The 17,246-nt window shown below is 40.5% G+C and overlaps 1 long non-coding RNA gene across 2 annotated transcripts; it reads left to right on the forward strand.

Annotated features, from left to right (window-relative positions):
* The first annotated feature begins 1,284 nt into the window (after positions 1 to 1,284).
* LOC104866772 lies at positions 1,285 to 16,462 on the forward strand. 2 transcript variants are annotated; one of them, XR_781546.1, is made up of 5 exons: positions 1,285 to 1,376; positions 3,464 to 3,561; positions 5,202 to 5,388; positions 10,217 to 10,346; positions 15,981 to 16,462. It is a non-coding gene; the product is annotated as an uncharacterized LOC104866772 (long non-coding RNA). The 2 variants fall into 2 exon arrangements; XR_781547.1 differs by lacking the exon at positions 5,202 to 5,388.
* Positions 16,463 to 17,246: the final 784 nt, after the last annotated feature.

The raw sequence follows: 17,246 nt of genomic DNA on the forward strand, positions 1-17,246 counted from the left end.
TTTACGGAAGGTTAAATAAAATATGTATGGAGAGATTAATGGTGACCATGCAGCAGACCTTCTGAACTCGGGGCATGCTGAGCTGGTGTGCTTTTGGAGCTGGGTTCTCCAAGCTGCTTCAGTTATTTTAACATCGCTCAAACAACCCACTTAACGGGGAGGATGATTAGAGAAAAAATTTTTTTCCTCTTTTTTAGCCAATATGCTTAGCAGGCAGTGGAACTGTGCTGTGTTGTTTTCAGCATGGCTGAGAGCAAGAGCATTACTTTGGGGGTATTTGTGCTACAGCAGAATGAGCTGACATAGTCAACTGTCCCATCAAATCACACAAAAGTAACACCGTTTTTGACATCTTTACAGATCCCTACATTGATCTAAGTAGAATGAGTTTCATTATATAATTAAATCTGTGAGTGTTTCTTTTTGTATCTATTTATATGCGCTTCCTATCTTGTAAGGTTGATAAAATAGTTTTAGAAGAAAAGTACCTATACCTTAAGTCAGGGATCCACAAGCTTCCTTTGCAAAAGGCTGCATATTTTGACCTTTGTGGTCCATATGGTCTGTGTACCAAGACTTTACCTCTGCAATTATAGCACAAAAGTCTCCATAGATAGCATGTGTGAATGGGAACGGCTCTGTTGCAATAAAACTTTATTTACAAAAATGGGTAACAAGACCATTTGACCTGTGGGACATAATTTACCTGCTACCCCACTAGATCTATTACCCTCTAGATTGCTTAGAAATGTCTCTGTTTCAACGCCATACTTTTAAATTCCTAACCTAACACTAGTTCAAATAAGAATGCATCCAACTTGCTCATATGACCAGAATTTCTTAACTCTGTTGAAAAAAGAGAGAGAGGACATTGAATATAAAGGGACAGAATTATAGCTAAATAACCAAACAGGTTACATGGTGAAAAAGCAAAATCTTACCCTTGTGATGATCATAGATTTCAAAGGTATCCAGCTCTCTAAAGGGAGAGCTTGCTCCAAAGTGCCTTTTATCACAGGGAGGCAAGCAGTACCTTTAAACACATGTAGTGGAGTGGTCTCCATACCTAGAAATGACGGCCTGAGCTCCCTGCCACATCTCCTCTGAAAGAGCAGACAGGCCTCCAAGGGGTCAAGCATTTCATGGTGTGACTCAGGCTGAAGAAGCCAGCAGGTAAAGGATGGGCTTTAAATTGTAAGTTACATTCTAAAAATGACTTTATTTTTAAATACAAATTTAGATAACTAACCTCATAAGTTTATTATTTTTAGGAGCTGTGTTATTCTTTTTTTTTTTTCTTTTTTGTACTGGGCATGGAACTTGGGACCTTGTGCTTGCAAGGCAGGTACGGTGCACTGAGCTGAATCTGCAGCCCTGTAAGTATTTTTCTTGCTATAGCATTACATTCAACATAGTAGAAGGGTGTGGAGACATGTGTTCACTTCATTCCCACGTATGAACTCTAATATGGTCTATATCGTTAAAACTCTCTACGTGGGCTTATTCAAGATTAGTGGGCCTATCCTTTGGGGATTACATCAATATTTGATGATGGAGCTCTGAAAACTTGCCCTTGTGGAGATCCAAAAGAATGCCACCTTTGTGGATAAGCAGTGGAGGTGATTTAAAAGACATTCTGTTACTGTACAAGAAACAAGGACGGCAAGACTGAACACTCAGTACGATAGCCGTGATTCAGAGCATTCAGTCTTATGGGCAAGGAGCAATGTAAAACTCAAAGAATAAGGATTAATTTCTTGAGAAGTATTTCAGAAATACATGGGGTAAGAAATACGAGAAAAAGTTCTGTTTGCTTTGGTCCGGTCAATTGAAGATTCAGAACATTTTGATTTTTTCCAAGTCTAGTAAAACCAGGGACACATTATTACTGATATTACTTATAGTTACAGTATTGCTTATTGTAGTCTCTCATTTGGGTGAGCCAGCTTCCACCACTCATCTTTTAGATTGGCCATTACTTTAAAGACTAAAGATAAATGTTACTTGGAACGCGGACAAAAGACTCCCCTGTATTCTGCTGAGGAGAATGTAAATTGGTACTGCTATTATAAAACACTGTATAGAAACTCCCCCCAAAATTAAGAATAAAACTGTCACGATCCAGCAATCTCACTATTGGGTATGTATAACAAAATCAGCATGTCGAAAGATACCTACAGCCTCATGTTCACAGCAGTCAGGACACGGAAACAACACAAATGTCTACCAGGAGACCAGGAAAGTATAATATTTATCTCTATATAAACAAAATATTTTTCATCCTTAAGGAAAAAGGAAAGCCTCTCATGCCACATTTGTGACAACATGAATGTACTCAGAGGACGTATGCTAAGCGGAGTAAGAGAGACATAGAAAGACAAATACTACATGATCTCAGTTAGGTGCAAATCCAACACTCAAATCTATCGGAACTGCGAGCAGAATGGTAGCTGTCAGGGTCTGGAGAGGAAGAGGAACAGGGAGAAATCAGTCAAATGGTACAACGTGTCACTTACGCTAGATGAATGCGTTCGGAAGTTCTGATGCTAGAGCACTATGACTAGGGCTTTTAAAAACTATATTTTATATTTGAAATGTGTTGAAAGGGTAAATCTTAATTGTTCTCATTACAAAAAAAGAAAATGGAACCTTGTTGTATGTGTCAAATGTGTACAAAAATTTTTGACCAATGATGTATCACCTAAGCTGGAGAAAGAAAAAGAGAAACCACCTTATATTTTCTTATTTCTGCATAAAGATCTAGAGAGTTTTAGGACATCAGTAAAGACAAATTATCCATTTAATCAGTAATATATGTGAAAATGAAGATTATATAGGTAAAAAAATAGGGTCACATTTTTTTTTAAATAGTACATTTCCAAAAGATACAAAATGCGAACTTCTCTCTGGCTTTAAGAACCTATAGAGAAATGGGAAGATGCAAAATAGCAATGATATTCTTCTATTGGATCGATGTCAAATATTAAGTAAGTAAGTAAAGTATCATGCATGTAAATTTCAAACATTATCTTTATCCTTTATTTGTGATCAATACAAAATAAAATAATTCCAGGTTAAGAGTCTCAGAACCCTGCACTTATATAATGCCTATAATTTCACTTTGATATGATGTGGAATTTTTATAAAAGAAAGTGATGCATTTCAAGGGACCTCTTTTCACATGAACTCGTAATCAGAAAGTCTCTTTAGAAACTTAGTGCCATTGCTAAATTCAGATACCAATACACTACCACCCTGGAAATATTGTGTCCTTCGAGGTGTTCCCTTTAATCCTGAAGACTGAATGGGGAGGTGTCCATCATTATGCAGTCTTAGTGCTACGCTGGAGCTATTTTAAGTAGTATGTGTGTGAGAGGGATGGCATCTAGGTGTTATGACTTATTAAATGTGCAAAGCAAAGAGAAATCAGTGTGCAACAATATTTCTTTGTCTGTTCCACCAGGTGAACACCTGGAGAGTCTGTGTCTCATAGAAGGGGTGGCTTCAGCCAGCACATGCTGGTCGCAACATCCAGACCATCCTCACTCAGTTCTGCACACGGTAGGATTGGCCTGCTATTCAGGGTTGGGATTATCTTCGTCTCTAATTGCGATTCCCATCTGTTATAGAAAAGAAAGAAATGTTTTTCTTCTTTTTGAACATAGCATAAAAGTGATAAATAATATGCAGAAGAAAAAGCACTTCCTTTTCCATACTAGTAACTGAATAGCCAAACTAGTTGCCAGAGAATCAATTTAGGTATGAGAAATGGCTTTGGGGACCCAAAGTTTAATCCTTTAACTCTAGGCCTAAAATCAAACCCAGAGGAACATCTAATGCCAGAAGAGATGGAAATGGAAGGAGGCCACACTGTTTACCAAGTAGATGCCACACATATTACATGGCATTGCTAATGCCCACAGCAATTCTATGTGGTCAATGTGACTACTCCACTTACTGTTACGGAAACTGAGGTTTGGTGAAGATATAAATAAAAAGAATTATCATAGTAGAAGACACACTGTCATGACTCACTCTCAAAATTTTCTCCCTTGCTTTAAACACACTTACCCACCATTCCTGCCCCTTTCTAAAGCAGTGCTAGTACCCCTTGGTAGCTGTCTTTAGTTGCAGTGTGATAGCTGCTTCGATGCCCTGAGTTGATGCAAAACATCTGTCTTTCATGTTGTTTTAACTTTGGGGAGGAACTGGAAGTCTCGCAGTGCCAGATCTGGTTAATAAGGTGTATGAGGACACATTACTGTCCTTGTGAGCCTGCCTGGCCAGGATGATGTTCAGTAGCAGTACTCACTACAAATTTATCACACCTCAGAAAGACCCTTATGAAAGAAGACTTCCAGAGTTGCTTCAGAAAGTAGCAAGGATGATAAGATCAGTATGTGTGAGGGGAGGGGAGGTATTTTTGAGGGGAATGAATAGCAATGTGTCCTTTACTATAATACAACATTTTAATTTAAGTGTTCACCATATATATTGAGCAAACCTTGGAATTTTCCTAAATCATTAGCAAACAAGAATTCCAAACAAATTTATGGAGTTCTTTTAAATGGCCTGTCATCATTTCTTAATTTAAGTGAGGCTTTCTTTAGGCAAATGTTGTAGGAATGTAGTTTTATGGAAGGGAGTTTTAAAACTATCTCTGACAGCTCATGAGAACAAATACAATACAAAAAAAGTCTCTGTTCCATAAACACATTATAATTGACAATAAAAATGTAAATGTGTTCCTGGTGTGTTAATTTGCTGATAATTATTACGATGTTAAAGAAATAGCTGAAATTCACCATTTGCTGAAATGTGGTGACATGCCAAAGTAGTAAGAATGAGAGAGAAAAATGCCATTACTATTTCTCAAAGTAAATTTGAAAATGCAGAATCACACTTTTGTGGAACTGGGACATATGTACAAGATTATCCGAAGTGCATATTATAAGTGCTTCATATCCTTAGGGAAGTTGGGTGTGGCTTTATTAAAAAGAATGGCAACCGAATTAAGGTCCTTGAAACTTCTGTTGAGAGAAAGCAGTGTGGGGGAGAGGTAACTCAATAGAAAATATAGGAGCGTTTGGGGAGAGTCCCTTTTCTTTAGTAAAGTGTACAAACTCTATATTGATAGTATATTATTATCATTCTCTTAAAATGTAATAAAAGAAATAACAAGTTTTTCCTGAAACATGTAGTGTCCAGAATATATGAAAAGTTCTAGCACCCGTGTTGATTTCCTTCCCTGGGAAAAAAACAGCTAAGAAGATCTCAAACTGCCTTGCCTTCGAGATTTTTACCATGTGCTTCAGGAGGTCCTGCAGGGACCCACGCAGTGTCCAAACCACAGGCAGCAAAGTCAGAGTGATGCATTCGCCAGAGATGGTAGGTTCCAAGTTCAAAATACTATGGATCTCTGTCAGGGAAATGGGACAGACTGAAAATTCTAGCTGTTGGAAATATGTATCTTTGCATTTTTTATTTCAGTTTGATTTGAGTCCCCAGAGAAGTATGAAGCATTTGTCAGACAGGATAAAAGGCACTGGAGAAATGATCTATAGTCTTGGATTGCAGAGATCTCACAGAGTCTAGGAGGGGCCATTAATAGGTCTAAGTATAGAAGTTTGCTTGCGGTGAGACTGCGCACCACTTGTCTAAATATTTTGAATATGTACACCTGGCTAACAACATTTAACAAAGATATTGCCCTGACTTCCAGCCTTGAATCACAGAATACTACAGAATGATCTGGAAGCCCGGGTCCCCATTTACAGGACCCAGGTCTAGTAGAGTTCTATAGAATAACATGGTGGCTTGAGGGTGGGACCCGGTCCATGGCTCATTTAGGGCTCCACCCTGTATGGTAGATGCCCTTGCACCTGGGGACACCGTAACCAGTGCTCAGAGAGTTGTCTGTTTCCCTCCTTCACACAAAGAAGCTGCAGCTGACTGCTGCTCCTTCACTCCAGCAAACCCAGTTGGCATATTTCATGCTATTCATATTCATATTTAAGAGAAAGCTAAAAGGAGAGCCCAGAATGGTGAGGAAGTGGACTCTGGCACTGTGGAGAAGAAGTCCTAAGGCCCTCCGCACTGAGAGAATGATCTAGAAGACAAGGCACAGGCTGTACATGAGAGCAGCCCTGGGCCCCAGAGCCCTGCCTCAGTGAGGAGATGGCTGAGGGCAGAGTCAGGCACTCCAAATACTGCTGCACCCTGGCAAGCAAGGGGGTGCAACTGGAACAACATAATCAGCATTGTTGAGAGGCTGGTATATTGGCTCATGTCTTGATTAATACATAGAACATCGCAATTATAATGTTACCTTTTTCTCTCAGTTAGAAATTTCAGGGTTCCAACTGATGTTTGGAAACATCTTCAGCCACTAGCCATCCTACCATTTGTTTTTAATCACATAATAACTGCTTTAAAATGTTTCAAAGATTCTTAAAAGTTTGTCCTTTAAAATTTATCTTGTTGTCCTTTCCTCTTTGTGTTTTTAGGATTGTTGATAACTTTTTATTCCAGCTGTTGTCTCCCCAATATAATCTTTGCTCACAGTGCCCCCATTGCCTTCCAGGTATGTTAGTTCTCAAAAGTCAAAGTTGTGCTATTGCCCTTGTTTTGAATTGCCTCTTCCTCTTCCACAGTTTTCTGGAAATTTAGTCTCAGTTCCCAGCAATGATATTTTTTTGTCCCAGTTCCAAATTGTCTGGTATATCCCTTCTCTAGAACATCACATCATAAATCAGGCAAGATTAACTCAACTTTATTCATATTTTTGGCCGGCATCATTTTTGTATTAATAATACTGAAGGTTCTTTCCCTATAGTTATATTCATTTGGATTTTGGACATGTTCCTCAAAATTCTAAATAGGGTCTTCCAAGTCACTTATTGTTTTGAATCTTGACTTTCTGTACCCATGCTTTCTAAAAACAGATCATTGGACATTTCCTTAATTCTTTGGTCAGCACGCTCACGGTCCTCACCACGTGTATGGAAATGAGAAGGGATGATCCTTCCTTTTCCTGGATGATTTTCAATATGACATATAATGTAATTTCATTATAATCTGATTTCATTTCATTTGAGTCCCACCCAGTGCCTAAATCACTCCCTGGTGTAGTGTTTTATAAACTCAAGGAAAATAAGTTAAGGCTGTCCAATAGTTAGTACATGAGATTATGATCTTTACTTCATTTGGAAAAGTAAACTAGAGAAAATAAAGTACAAGGTGGCATAGTCCCACAAAATCTATCCTAACGGTGGAAGCAGAACCCTTCTCTCATTTCCTGGATGGGCCTTGAACAAGGGTGACAGGAGTTCGATCCCCATCTTTCACTCTTGATCCTTAGAAACTTCCACATTAGGACCAATTTTCTAACCACTTCGGTCCATAGTCTTAATAGTTTGTAAAAACAGAAGATTTGATTCTCTCTATGGTCCCCTTTAGCTTCTAAAACTCTCCTCTTGTCTAGTTCTGCGTGTCCTGAAGTTTCTCCATTTGTTACCACTGAGTCACTGGTACAGTGGACCACAGAGTGGAGCCTTCTCCCCATGCCTCCAGAACTAGGAAGCACAGGACACCTTGACAGCTCGTGTACCCAGCTGAGCCACTGCAGGCAGAGAACAAGTCTGAAAATCCAGCAGCTTGTACAAATGTCAAATCAGGGTGGGTAGCAAGGGGAGAAGGGAAAAGAGCAGGAATGAAAAGCCACTAACGCCACCTCAACTAGGGACCTTCTGTCACCCACAAAAGTTCATGAAGAATGGGATCATCATTATTCTCCGTAATAATACTACACATTGCTTGTGTCTTTCAACGTGGTAGAGAATTGAATTAAAAAGGACTACATACACAATATCATTTTTCTTTTGGGCTCTGCTTTGCTCAGTCTATCAAAAATTGCCTGCATCCACTCTAATACTGACTCCCTCACACATCCAAAAGGCTTTCCTGACATTCTCTGTCTCGTGGAGAATCGCACTCATTAACACTCCACTCCAGCACTAACTTTTGCAGAGCTCCATAATGTCACCAGGCAGAGTCGAACCCTTCTTCCCCACGCTGCTGACAGCAGACAGCGTGTTCCCGTCATTTTGCTCAGTGTTTCATTTTGTTCTGCACCACATTAGCAGGACTTACTGGATACCTGACACGGGGCCTCCTGGCCCTGGCCTGCATCCCAGGAGAACACTCCAGGAAGGAGGGCTCCCCGCTCCCTCTCCCTCTCCCTCTCCCTCTCCTCTCTCTGCTCTCTTCCAGTTCAGGGCCCGCTCGCTCGCAGCCAGCCCTTTCCTTATGAATCTCCAGAGCCTAGTTCAGAAACCAAAATGCATCAGGAATTGTGCCTTTCTTTTTGCATTCCTGTGATTACAATCCACATTCTCCTTCAGGCAATGTAAATAGCTCTAATTAAAGGACAGTTGGGAAGCAAGCAGAGGAAAGAAAAGTACAATTTTAATAGAAAGATTAATATTTCTCCCTCTTGTCTTGCTCCATGCCAGTGATAGACGGGGCCCCCTTTCTTAATTAATTAATTTTATAGTTTGGGTAGGCAGCATGTTAACCAGATTTTCATCAACACCTCCAAAGAGGCCTTTTTAAAAAAGTCTATATCCTTGGACCTGCATACCAGGCTGACGGTGACTTAGGGCACTGAACCCAGTGCTAGTTCTGTCATCTGCCATGCAGGACACTCCCCCTTTGGTGGACTTGGGGCGAAAATTGTAAGCAGTTGCGGCATAGTTTTCATCTACCACAGAATAGAGGGAAATGCCAATTTTTTCAGTGAATATATTGAAATATATTCAAAGAAAAAATGGAAAGCAGTACTAGATTTCATTTTTAACTAAAACTTTGATTTAGTCTAGAATGTAGCACTGCCATTCATGTTTGTATTTAATAAAATAATGTGACATTTTTCGTGTTCATCTTCCTGATAATCACTGCTTTATCTCACCAGCACTGCCATATTTGGTATAAATTGTGATGTTTTTCCTAGATTATTATTTGGAATGGTTTTCTTTCTGTAATATTTGTGTCTCTGAAGGAATGTATACAGGCAGATATTTAGGTGGATACTTTTTATGAAGATGGACAGTTCTCTTTCTTATTATTTCTTTCTGTTAAGTTTCTCAAAAGTTTATGATTTCCCAAGAATATTTTTCAGTGTGTGTATGTGGAGACAGAGAGAGAGAGAGAGAGAGAGAGAGAGAATATCAATGAATATATTTTGGTACTGCATTCATGGTTACTTTTGTGGTTCCTCACACGAGCAAGTTACTCTGCAGATTCTCTTTTCTAACCTTGTATAATCTTTGCTTTTGATGGGCCATGCTCTGCTGATGTTCTGCCGATCTACATTCTTCCTGTTCTTAGATCTCAATTTTTAGAAAATCTTCCTCCAGCCCTCCTGATCCAGTGATTTCTCCTTTAATTCGTTCTCTAAGCGACTGTCTACCCTGTGCACTCCTCAGCTATCAAAGGCTACCTCGTATTGAACATCGTGTCTCTGTCCTGTGAGAGCACTTCTCTCCCTGACGCTTTGAAGCGTCACCCTCGTGGGACCATGACTGCATATTCCGCTCTTCCTCCTCAGTGCCCAGCAATCAGTTGTAAATAGCGTAAGCTTCTGTCCTCAGTGGAGTGCTGACCAGCGGAGAAATGTGGCTTCTATGCAGTATATAGTACATGAAAACAGAACTTGATCCAGGTAGGCAGTGGCAAAGGGTTTCTTTCTGTCAGTGCTGACCCTTTGGGCCTGATGGTCTGTGACTCTGCTCCTCTCCTTATATATTGTTTGCTTTTTGGAAAAGATGTTTTTTTTGTCTAGTCCGTCGCATGTTACTTCAATTAGTGTTCAACAATATTTACAGTATATATGGCCTTCCCATGTGCCAAATACCTGCGTCATGGTCTAGTCCCAGTTTAGTCATCCCTCCCCCCGTCCCAAGTTAAGACAGCTCCAGGCATGCCTAGAAAACTGTTTCTTGTCTGCTTCCTGTCCCAAGGCCTCTGGTAGCTTGAAGCAGCCGGTGGTCAGATTCCATACTCTTTCCAGATGCCTGTGGACAGCAAGGGCCCTGTTACAGAAGGCTCACACTCCAGCTGGGGCCCTGACTCACCAGTAAGTGAGAGTCCTCCTCACTGAAATGCTCCTGGAGACTTCCTTCTCCTCACTGTAATCCTATTATTTTTCCCACCACAGTGTTGGCAGCTGATGAATACTTGATCAAAAAGGAAGTCAGATGCTATCTCTCCCTGGGCCTTCTCAGTAGGACTGAAAACTTCCTCCTCTCTGCTCCATGGCACCTTTCTCTCTCACTCAACTTGTCTGAGTAAGTGACACAGCTCTGCCTGCTATAACTTTAGTTTTCTTAGTCCTTGACAGCAACACCTAGTTTGCATAATTTAAATTTCTTCAGTGTCAAGTACAACAATATTTAAAGAAATGGCCCATGAAATGCTGCATGTGTTCTATAATGATACCCCTAGAAACAGTGCTCATTACATTTGACAGTAGATCATGTTTAGGAAATGTCTTAAGAAATGTCTGGTACTGTATCTAGGATCCACGTGTTTCTCTTAGATGGTATCTTTCATTTCATCTCACTGACACAGCACACTTGCGTCTGATGAAATTTCATGTTACATTTGGACCCATCCCTGAAAGGACTCCTGGTCATGCCCTTTGGATTTGTCTCCCTCAGGGTTTCACTTCAGGAACCCACCATTACTTCTACCCTTTTATTTACCACCTACTTCTGACATGTTATTTGGTAAATTTATGAATTCCTTGGCTTCTTTCTTTGAAGTCAAGTGAGGTATGAATAAACAAGTAAGCTTGAAAATTATATTTGTTCATTTTTCAAATCAGAATTGTGTACAGTAGATTGGTCTAAATTCTTCTGGCTTAAAGAAGTTATATATCAGTGGAATTTGGGGTAGAATGTGGGAAGTGAGGGAGAAGGAAGTGTCCAGGTTGATGCAACTATCTGAATGGTGCCATTCTGAATTAGGGAAGAGAGGAAGAAGGTCAGATTCGGGAAGGCATCACCAAGACATCTCTGATATAAACAACACACTGCAGCTGACTCTTGTGTGGAACCATGTGGTCACAAAGCATTCTAATCCAAATAATAGCTATCATAACAGACATGTATGCCACCATCTAAAGTTTATAAAGGTAATTCGTTTTTAGCAACAAGACTCATCCAGGGTCAGTATAGTTTCAGGTCCGCTTCGGAGCTGAGGAAGCCAAGTTTCAGAAGGAGAGAAGTTGGTCTAGGCGTAGGGCTCCATTCTGATGTTCCACGGTCTATGCTCATATTATACTGCTCCTTCACAACTGGAAACACAGCGGAGCTACTGTGTGGAGTGAGCTCCCTGGCTTGGGGAATAAGAAAACAGCCATGAAAGTAAGCATTATTGTACATGGCCTCTGTTCCCTGTGATCATTTCTGGTGAGTTTCTTTTCACAATTCCCACCACATCCAGCTTCCTGCCTTTGTTCGGGGTGACCTGTCCTTCAGTCTTCGGAGTAGGAGTTACGTCCAGCTCCACCCAGTAGAAAGGTGACACCCAGAACATTTAACAGAATCCTGACTTTTAAAAACATCTTATTCAGAAATATTAAGATGACCTCTCTGACACAGTTTGCCCAAGCTTGAATAAGATACCCGAAGCAAGTGGAGATATTGTGTAGCAGCAACTGATGGATGGATTAGCATACCCAGCTATCTCACAGAGAACAGTAATTGATGATCAAGCCTTGGAAACAGTCAGGTTTCCGGTCAGAGATGTTTATGAGCTCTTTCCAGGGTGATTTTTTGTACCTTGTAGAAGAGAAGTGGAAGAGAAATAATTGTGATCCGGAGAAAGAGAAGGTTGGGTCACAACCCCATGAGACAGCTACACAAGGAGTCAGTGGTCAGTTCTGGGAGATCACATTTCCCAGTTTCTCCTTCTTACTCACCTGGCTAGACTACATGCTGAATGCACACCCAGAGTGGTCTAACTAGAAATTTGTCAAAAGCTCCAAGAAGGCACACATTCTCCTGGAAGGCCACGGTTACTGCAAGATGGCTGCTGCCACCGAGGCTCTTCTGCCCCGGGCTTCCCGAGTGGGAACACAGTCTAGTAAGAGACGCTGGGCGATCCACATCTGAGAAGCACACACTGGAGAAAGAACTGCAAGGGCCAATTCCTGTTCCTTCATCAAAAAAGACTAAAAAAAAAAAAAAAAGTCTGTGGCCTCCACAAATTTAAAAACAATAACAAAAATAGTAACGTGCATTTCTGAATCTTTGCGCCAGGCTCCCTGAGTCAGTTCTCTATTTTTCTACCACCCAGATACTAATGCATTTGGCATACGTGGGATCTTAGTATTTCAGAACTAGAAGGGAAGCTCTCCCACCCTGGCTTTATCTGTAGGCTGGATAAAGGTTTGGGATTTAGCAATAGGCTTTGCTAGCTCAGCTTGTGAAAATCACATTCTTTATCAACTCCCCAGATGGTTTAGATCATTAAAAACACAACAAAACAAAACAAAAGCCCTTCAGAGTGTACACTGTGAAGATATTCTCTAATTTCCAAGAAAAATAAATATATGTCGAATTTCTCACAGATTTCTCACACTTCCTCAGTATACAGCCTGAATTGTTGTGGGAATGGGAACTTAAAGCCACCGTTTTTGAAACTGCAAAGGCTTGCACTGAATACTTAACTTCCGACAGCCCCTCTGCCTTTCCAGCTTGTCCATCAGCCCCCAGCTCTAAGTCACTGTTTATCTCTTGGGGCCCAGCGAAAACTGAAAAGTGCATGTCTTTATTCAATGAATTTGGGGCAACTGGTTCTCAATAAGCAACAAAAACAAAAAGACTGCTTCAAGTGAAAGAGACCTCCAGAAACTATCCCACCATCTGCTGAGGAGACAGAAGTGAGCCTGTGGGCCAATAGCTCTTTACTGAATAGAGGAAATAGTATTGTCGTCTAAATTTTCTGCAACACTCTTTGGATCAAAATATCATAATTGCAGCAAAGAGATGCAGCAAAGAGATGCGGCCACACTTAATGGACAGTCAAAGGGCCAGAGCACTGCTGGATCTGGATCATTTACTGTCGCTTGGAAGTAAAACGGGGGTCGAAGGGGGCTGGGGTTGGAGGGAGAAAGGGGGACCTTACGCTAAGCTGGCATGCACCGGTGGATAAATGGCTGGTATTCGCAGCGCTGCATTGCAGGGGAGCTCTTAGCAGTTTGCCTCTGCCAGCTGATGTCTCTGTGAACATCAGTGCCAAGAAGCCAAAAATGAAAGCAGGTGCAGGGCAGAGGAACTGAATGTGGAGGGCTGGGGCGGGGGTGTGTGTGTCCGCAACAGAACTTCTGTTGTTAAAAATTGGTTGCCTTCATTAAAACCTAAACAATGCCTCAATTTAACTCTGCGTAACATTTTAGCCCGGGAGAGTCCTGCACACACACTTAAGAGAAGCCTCTTACATTTATGCACTGCAGTAAGAGACTGTTTTTTGTTTGTCTCTCTCCAAAGCTGGGGATTGTCTGCAAGGCTGCCGAACTCCGACGAGAGCAGCTTTCCCTTCCAAAGCCAGCAGCATCTGCTTCTGAAAATGCCTTTCCCCTCCCTGTCTGCCTCCCTCCCAGAGTGCCCCCTCTTCAGAAAGTCCCATTTCGGTACAAGCAGGGCCTGGGAACAGGGAATATTCCTGAACTCAGCATGCCTTCGTCCAGCACTGCAGCCAGCCCGTTCAGCTCTCTGAAATGCTGCTTTCCGATGAGAAAACAGACATGCAGTGCCGCCTCCAATTTACATTTCCCTCAAAAGCTCTATGCTCTTGCAACATTGTTCCCCAAGCCCACCACGAGTCACAGCAGAGAAAAAACAATGGAGTAAGCAAAAGAAAAAAGGACTGAAGGTAAACGTTCGGGGTCAACAGAGGGAAGGAACTAAGGCTTGCCACAGGGCACACTTAAACTCCGAATAAAGGGAAGGACATCGGCCCCTCTGTGGCCCCGCACGGCTGAGCCAGTCCCAGCACGGACCTCATCAGTGGGTGTCCTCCCACATGGAGAATGTGAAAGTCATCCTTCTCGGAGACAGGACACAATTACAGATCCGAGGCAACCTTCTCGCAACCGTAGTAGTGGAAGACCAAAGCCCGGCAAGAGGGAACTGCGGGCGATTTAGGTTGAAAATACACTTCACTTTATTTATTTATTTATTTTTTTCTAATGGACACTACTGCAGAACATTTTTTGAGAAAGGTTTGTTTACAGACATTTAGAGGATAAAGAAATGACAACGTTCATTCCTGAGTCAAATGCTCTACAAGAACTAGAGAGAGCTCAGCCTATTAAAATTCCAATCCCACTGCTTCGAGATCAAGAATGTTCATTATTATTTAGTGTAATTATGTGTAGTGAATCCTGGAGAATGAGAATAGCAATCGGGTTTGCTCCATCACCTTCTGCTGGGTTTGTCTCCTACCTCAGAGCTGCTGTCTTACCCACAGTAGATTTGGCCAGTGTAAGCTTTGAAAGCAGGAACAAAGTTTAAAGGCACAAGACAGAAACACAAATGGGGCTCAGATGCCAAAAGAGCAAGTGGACAAAAAGGAACAAAATTCATAGAGCAAGTTGAGTAGTTTAGATTTTAGTCTGAATGAAATATTGCATTTGGACCTCAGGATCCTGCAGAGCAAAGACTTGGGATGCTGGAATGGAGAGAGCTGGCAGGGCTAGAAAGACACGCTCCGGATAAAGAAGCAGTGACCAAGAATAACATAAAGCACGGCTCCCACTCAGAAATTAGAAACAGCAAAAAAAGTTTAAGGAAAAGAGTGCCCACATTTGAAGAGGTATTCTCAAAATTGAGACTTGAGGGGAATTAACTCGAACGATTGAAGGAAAATTGAAAAACTGTGCAGAACAATTTTTTTACTTATAGCAATTTATCTTGGTCAAATCCTAAGGAGGTATACAAAGTTCATTGTGGAGATATTTATATATGGAAAATAGAAACACTGTTGTCAAGTTCTAAGAGTAACAAAGAAAACTGTGGTATATGCACAAGTCATGCTATAGAACAATATTCTCAAACACAGGAAAGTGCTTATGATATGTTTGCTCGGTAAACAATAGTTGATACATGCCTGCTGATTTTAATTATGTGTAAAACGCCCACAGTAAAATGCTCTGAGCAGTTTTTCTGTGTTCCAGGATTACAGGTGACTTGTTTTTCTTACTTTCCCCTTCATCTTTATTTTTTCAAAATTTTCAAAATGAAAGTGTATGTATTTTGAGCTTTTTACTGTAGAAGGTTCTTTTTATAGAAATGTGTACAAATAAGAATGCCCCTCAACACATTTTAGGAAGCTAAAGGCAACCATGCAGCCCACAGTCACATCAAGGAGTGGCATCAGGAAAAATCCCTCGATGTCCTCTGTTCCCCTTCTGTGTCTCCCCCCTTCCCACAGAGGTGGACCCCGCCAACGTGGGATGCTATGGCTTAGTTTTGCCTTTTGTGTACTTTAAGGGAAGGAATCACACAGCACATCATCTTTTGTGTCTGGCATCTTTCATTCAACACTGAAATGTTTTAGGTAAACTAAAAGCTGATGGGAAGCCAAGACAGTCACATAAGGCAATTCATTGCATCGCGATTTTCTCTTGTTGATCCCAAGCCCTTTCTTCATCCACTGCCTGATTTGTGCTCTGATTACAGTACTGGGCCTCGCATTGTCAGGATCTCTCAGTTGCAAATGTTCTCTCAATTCTTACAACATTCATATCTCCCGTGAGGAGAGTAAACCTCACCTGGTACAATTTTATATTGTTGCATCATATTTTTAATCATCTTGTCCATATTTAATTTGTTGTGTCTTGTTTATTTTAACTATGCTTTCTCAGTGCAGGGCACATGGTGACTGGCAGGTAACCCTATCACTTCGTTTTGTAGGTGTTGGAAAGCAGACTCAAGGTGAATGATTTCTTCTTGGTCAAAGAGCTAGAAGATGACAGATTCTGACTTGAACTCAGAACCCGTCTGCCCCAGAACACTGCATTCAATGGTCCTGCACTACCCCACTTTCTTCGTCACTCATAGTTGATCTACTACAAAGGTTCTAGAATATAAAAAAGCATTTGTCTACCTTTCTTTGGATTTCCCTATCTATGTGGGCAGTATGGTAAGTGTTCTATTACTAAGCATAAGTGAAATGATCTCTAGTCTTTTACTGCACAGCCCTGCTCATAAATATTTTTCTTTGACAAAGCAGCATTATTTTGCCCTATATTTCTGGCCACCATCAGGATCTGGGATTCTGATTTTACTATTATGTGGAGAAGACAATTTTGATTACTAGACATAGCCAACAATGATAAGTAGGATAGGCAGGCAGTGGTAAAGTCGGTGTACTTTATACAAAGAATGGATCATTTGTAAACATCCATCACCTGCTCCTGTATGAAAAATAATTATGAAATAAAATAAAAGTTTAAAACTGTAGAAATAAAAATATAATTAAAAATAGTATAGTATAAAGAATTACTCAATTTTTAGAACATTAACCCATTTTGAAAACAGATGAAAAATTCTTATTTGTCCTGTTGTAAGAATGAAAAATATTATTACAGCTGTTCTCAAGCTTTAAATGGTGCAAATATCTTGATAACTGTCAAAATTGATCTTTTTTACATGTCTATGTTCAATAGACGCAAAAGGAAAAAAATTTCAATGCATTTTTATATATGCTTGATCAAATGACACATTTTTTAAAAATCTTAATATCAGAGAGTTTATTCCACATAAAGTAATTTTAAATAACATACATTTGCAGATATTGTAATATTACTTGCCTTTGGAATGATTCTAGTAGCTCTTAAATGTAGTTATTTAAACAGTTTTAAATACGCAAATCATTAACTTTCTGTTTGAGGGTCTCCCCAACTCCTAGTATTCCACTAACTTAAATGCTGTAACTTTTTTTTTTAGTCCGTGTACTTTGTACATATGCTCTTTAAAAGCAGAAGAACACAGTGCTGTGGGGTTAGAGAAATGAGCCCTGCAGGAATGGGGCTTTTGAAATAATTTCCTGCAGAATGCATTGCTTACAAAATGGTGATTAATAAATACCCACTGATTTCAGCTTTTGATATACAGTATTAAAAATGAGCAATAAGCACACGCAATAGTCGAAACTGTGCTCTCCCCAGTTTCCTACGT

The sequence above is a fragment of the Fukomys damarensis genome, unplaced genomic scaffold (genome assembly GCF_012274545.1).
Source record: "Fukomys damarensis isolate Sample0158 unplaced genomic scaffold, DMR_v1.0_HiC HiC_scaffold_31, whole genome shotgun sequence".
Lineage (NCBI taxonomy): Eukaryota > Metazoa > Chordata > Mammalia > Rodentia > Bathyergidae > Fukomys > Fukomys damarensis.